The following is a 6,000-nucleotide window of genomic DNA, read 5'->3' as shown; positions in this document are numbered from 1 at the left end:
ATCAAGATACACTAAATACAAGCGTAAAACTTTCGAAGAAGTAATGAATTTTAAGGTCTGATGTATAAGGAACCTATTGCTGTGTTCATCGACTTAACTGTTAATATGTAGTAATTAAGGACTTCCCTTTTATAGGGGCATTAATAATTATTAATTAATTAATTGTTATTGTTTTTATTAATGTGTATACACACACCTTGGCACTCATGTGAAGGTCAGAAGACAATACTATGGAGTCAGTTCTCTCTGTCTGCCTTTGCTTGGGTTCTAGGGTAGAAACTTACTTTAGCATATGCACCAAAAGCGTTTGTCCATGGAGCCATCGCATAGGCCCGCCATTTTTATACTTTAAGAGACATGGGGATGGCTTGGTGTATAAGACATAGAACCCCCATCGCTTACTTCCCTATTAGCGGATCCCTGGGCATGCTCACACTCTTCCATTTGAACATGGTAAAACCTCCTTTTTTCAACACTTCTAGTTCCTCCTGAAGTATTATTAATTTTCCCAATGTCCCGTTATACAGGCTGTCCTCTTCCTATTTGTCTGGCTTGTGCTTTGTCTGACTTACTGGGTTCTTGAGCAGACACTAGTGTGCATGAGTGAGTAGTGATTTTTCTAGTGAATTCTTGGCCGTTCTCAGATTCCTAAGAATGTCTTTTATGACTCTTTTCTATAACAATTTTATCCCGTGAGCTGTGAGAAGTTTACGGAAGAAAAGACCAGGGATATGAAGAAGATAAGAAAATCTGAAAATGTTTCAGAAGTCAGTATTTTTAAAAGCAGAACTAGCTTTAATTATTAAAGTAACTTCTCATTTAAAAATTAATTTTAAGTCAATAAACATTGTATATATTTATCATGTTCATATAATACTTCGAAAGATACACTTATGTTGTAGAAAGACTGACTAGAGCAAATGAACTTCTGCATTATTTCACATACATTTCCACAGTAAGAACACTTAATATCTATTCTTGGTAATTTTCAAGAAGATAATATACTGTTTTTAACTCTAGTCAATGTTTTATGTAATATGATTTTTTTGAACTTACTCTTCCTAGCTGAAGTTTTGTACTCTTTGGTCAGCATCTGCTCCTGTTTCCTCTCTCCCCAGCACAGGGAGCCTGGTAAACAGCATTGTGCTTTCTGCTCCTAGGTGGTCTGAATTTGACTCCCCATGTCAGTGCAATCCTGTGTAACCCAGTGTCTGATTAACACTGATTGTCTGACAGGATGTAGCATTACCTAGGGTAAGCCTCTGGGCTCCCTGCAAAGGATTAGACTTACGAAATAGAAAGATCAGCCTTGAGGGAAGGATGGAGCATCACACTGGCCCTGATCCTGCATTCCATATAGAGGAGGAAGCCACCTATACAGGAGCATTCACTACTGTCAGCTTCCTGACTGTGGTGGAATATTATGGGATGTCTCCAGCTTCAGTGGTCCCGAGGTTCCTACCAGCACAGATGAGCTTAAGTTGTTTTTCTTGGGGTATTTTAGCACAAGAGAACGAACAACTAATATCCCAGTGTTTTTAAATATAAGAATATCTCCTGTTGGATCACATACCCTGTGTTCCAAATAATACAAAAACACATTTACATAATAAAAAATCAGACTTGTACTAACCAAAACTGTGTTTTGATTTTTTCTTTATTTCTTTTTATATTATATTTTCCATATTTTTTTGCTGTAGAGTTTTTCTAAAATTTCAAAAAATACATTATATAATTATATGGACTTTTAAATTTGATATACTTTTATTGTATAACTATATATTAGTAACTACTATAAATACATATTTTAAATGAAAATAGATCTAATGAGTCCTTTTATGTAAAAGCTCCTCCTTGTAATGACTGTGAACTTTTTCTATGAACCTATACATTCTGAATCATGAGATATTTCACACATTCCATTCAGTGGCTGAATTATATTTGTGCAAATATTATGTAATAGCTATATTAAATAAATACACTATTGGGAGGTGAAGCAATTTATTAATAGGAATGACATTGATACTCTTATGGTTCAATATGTATGCACATATACAATAGGTGAAATATACATTTAAGTTTGTTGTGACATATTCCTATATAGCCTCAAGAAAGAAACACACACACACTCATGCATGCTTTCGTGCACATACACTTTAAGTCCTGTTTCCTTATTTCTTCATTGTAGACACTGGAATTACATCAGACTACAGGTAAAAGAGAACCTGAATATAGACAATCGTATAGGTAAGACGTCTATCAGCCTACATCAAGGCTAGGGGTCACTAGCCAACCTGTAGGCTGTTTGCTTTCCTGTGTCTTCAGGGAGCCAGTTTGCCCACATTTGACTTTCATGGTCTGTGTTAAAATGGCTGCTTCACGCAGGTTATTATGCTATGATCACTGGTTCAAAGCAGGAGAAAAGCCCCAAAGTTAGAAGACTTGTGTATAAATAGTTATCCAGGGGTATCTACCAGCATTCCTTCCTTCCTCTGGACCAGTCCTCTCCTCCTACAATAAGGTTAGTAGCAATTTTTTCAGACTTCTATATTCTACAGCAGGGAGATCCCGGGGAAAGGAAGTTTGGAATATTTGCATCCTTGTATGTAGCCCCTTTAGCAGTCACTATGTCTAGCCACATGCTTTCGAAGCAGAAGTTATTCTTCACCTCTCTGAAAGGCCAAATGCTCTATAAATGGCTTGGAGTTCCTCTGCAACTGTTAGTTATTTATTCAATAATTTATTTACACCAGTAATATTTCAAGGACATTTGCTTTACGATTTGGATTACAATCTAATATTATCTATTTAATTTTTTGCTCAAATTGTTCCACATTTGGTCATTCAGGGGTCTTTGTGCTGACCTCTGTGTCTTTTTAATGAACTCCAATCTTTATTCCATTTTCTTGTACATTTCCTGATTTTATAACACTGTAAGATGTTTTTGTCATTTTGTCTCCTGCCTTTGCCCTAAAATAAGACATTTTACCAAGAAGCATTGGTGATGATTGTATTTTAATCCGAATAATATTACAAATGAAGGTTTCCATTGGGGTTGTTTAGTACAGTGTATCTTCTGATCAGAGATATATTTTCCTCCATGTTAATTCAAGTTTTACTGCCACTAGAATGTGTAAATAAATTGTTAAAAAACTTTGTATACACATACAAAATATCTGAACTCAAAGTTGTTATTTGGGTCTTGCATTCATTCATTCAAAGTTTTTCTTAAACATATAACTGATTTTCTTTAATAAGACCAGGTGGTCCACAGAATTTTTAAAAACTAGAATCACTTCATTGTAATGAATGCACGAATAAGAACATCACACTGCTCTAGAAAGATTAGCTTAAGTATTATATGGATGCATCACCTATCAGTTAAAATGCCTATGGCCTATGGGTTAGGCATATGGCAAGATGTAGGTTAAAGTAAATGGGTTATCCAAGTTATGATATAGTCAGAGAATAGCCTAGCTATGTGGCCAATGTATTTGTAAATATATTTTGAGTCTGAGTCAGTTGTGGAAGCATGGGGCTGGGAAGAGGAACCAGACCTAACTTGAACACACTCCTAAAGGAGCCACCCCACACTTGCCCAGTCCTACATTCTGTGTGTCTCAGTGAAATCCTAGACCTTCAGCATAGTCACTCTGAAAGGTGCACTCTCTTGGTGTATAGCACCTGAAATTTTAGCTTCTGTGAACCATAGAGGAGAAGGTCCAGCTATCCCCAACCTGCTTTTATTCCAGTTTCTCTTCTCTAAGGAACAACCCCAAGAGTTAGATTCAGTAAAATGAATTTTGTACAGCCAAGTAGAGGTTCAACAAAATGTCTGCATCTCTATGCTATTTCTTTCTGATGTTGTTTAGAGAACATTGCAGGAGAGAGGGCAGAAAGGAGTCTGCTGTGAGACAATGTCTCTTAAAGTGTCGAAATTTACAGGCATAAAGTGTGTATGATTGCCTAAACATGACCTGAACAAGGGAAAAAAAATAGACCTGCTACAGGGGAAAGTCATGAAGCCTCTGCTCTTGTGAACTACAGGTAACTAAGGTGTTCTGAGAGTGGAGAGATAGCCTTCTGCAAGGAAGAGCACACCAGTTAGTTACCCAGTGCCAAATGCTCAGCTTTGAAAACATTTGCACAAATAACCTTATACAGACAGAACATGTAATATTTAGGAATATTTATGTATACACACATACATATTTGCATGTAATGACCATTCATGAGAAAAGGAGTCATAGATTTGGAAGAGAGCAAGGAGAGGTATATGGGAAGGTTTGGAGGGGGAGACAGAAGGGAGGAAAGTTAAGATTACATCACAACCTTAAGAAGTGAATTGAAAAACCAAAGAGAACAAATGTATCTGTGATGAATTGTACTTCTGTTTGTGCAGGTAAAAATATTGCACACTGATGGAGACCAATAGAAATTGAGATAAGTAAAGAATATTTTTGTATAGTGGGGTGTGGTGGCTTGAACAGAATGGCTTTGGTCATTAATTAGGTAGTGGAACTATTAGGGGGTGTGGCTTTGTTGGGGTGGATGTGGCCTTGTTGGAGGAAGTGAGTTTTGAGGTTTCAAATGCCCAAGCCAGGCCAAGTGTCTCTCTCTCCCTGCTGCCTGCAGATGCAGAAGTAGAACTCCCAGTTCCTTCTCTAGCACCATGTCTGCTGCATGCTGCCATGCTTCCCACCATGATGAGAATGGACTACACCTCTGAAAGTAAGCCAGTCCCAGTTAAATGTTTTGCCTTTATAGAAATGGCTGTGGTCCTGGTGTCTCTTCACATCGATAGAAGCCCTAAGAGAGACCTGAGGATCACATCAATTACTTTGACAGTACATCCAGAGATCTGGGGAGATGGCTCAGTGAGTAAAGCCACCTGTGGCCAACCTTGATGACCTTATAGCTCCTGGTGCACATGCTGAAGGAGAGAACTAACTCATGCAAGTTGTCATCTGACTTCTATAAGCATGCTGTGGCTCATGCAACACACACACACACACACACACACACACACACACACACGGAGAGGTAATACAAAATTTAAAATAGCAAGTCTGAACAGATTCTTTGTAATTCACCGTGTGAATAAGGTATCCGGTCCAGATAGAAGTTTAGTGAAATTGAAAGTTGTCAATTAAAAAACAGGTAAAGAATAACTATAGAATGGTAATAAAGCCCAATTAAGAAAGAAAATTAATATAAGAAAAACTGGACATGATGCATCAGCAATGCCTAGTCTATAAAATTGTTACAGATTATCATAAGCGTGTTGGCTGATTACCAATCAGATTTTAGCAATTGGGGGAAAAAACGCTTGTTCAGATTTTTGTTTTGTTAGTTTTTGATTTTTTGACACAAGGATTTACTCTGTAGCCTAGGCTGACATGGAATTCATTCTGTGCCCAAGCTGGCTTTTAACTTACAACAATCCTCCTTTCTCCTTTGCTCCAGTTCTGTGATTTACAGGTATCAGTTACTGTGTCCAGCATCAGATATATTTTTTTTTTAGTAAAATGTTGTCTAAGTGAATAAAAATGTAAGTTTGTATAGACAATGATTTTTTCAGATGTTTTTATCTAATTTTAAAATTTATATTTTTATATAGTTTGATATCCCATAAATAGGGTGGAAGAATTGGTTTACCTTGACCAAATGCAAGCACTGTGACTTCTATAGGTTTAAGTATTTATATCCATTTTTAAATATAGTATGGAATTTAACATGTATTTAAAGTCACAAAATGGTCTCTCAGTGTTCTTAAGCGTTTTTTCAGCTACTTTTTTTTTTTTTAGATTTATTTATTTATTATATATGAATACACTGTAGCTGTCTTCAGACACCAGAAGAGGGCATCAGATCTCATTACAGATGGTTGTGAGCCACCATGTGGTTGCTGGGAATTGAACTCAGGACCTCTGGAAGTGCAGTCAGTGCTCTTAACCACTGAGCCATCTCTCCAGCCCCGCGTTTTTTCATTTAAAGGCT

This window comes from Grammomys surdaster, unplaced genomic scaffold (assembly GCF_004785775.1).
Source record: "Grammomys surdaster isolate TR1022 unplaced genomic scaffold, NIH_TR_1.0 348, whole genome shotgun sequence".
Classification (NCBI taxonomy): Eukaryota; Metazoa; Chordata; class Mammalia; order Rodentia; family Muridae; genus Grammomys; species Grammomys surdaster.
This window is presented reverse-complemented; position numbering follows the sequence as displayed.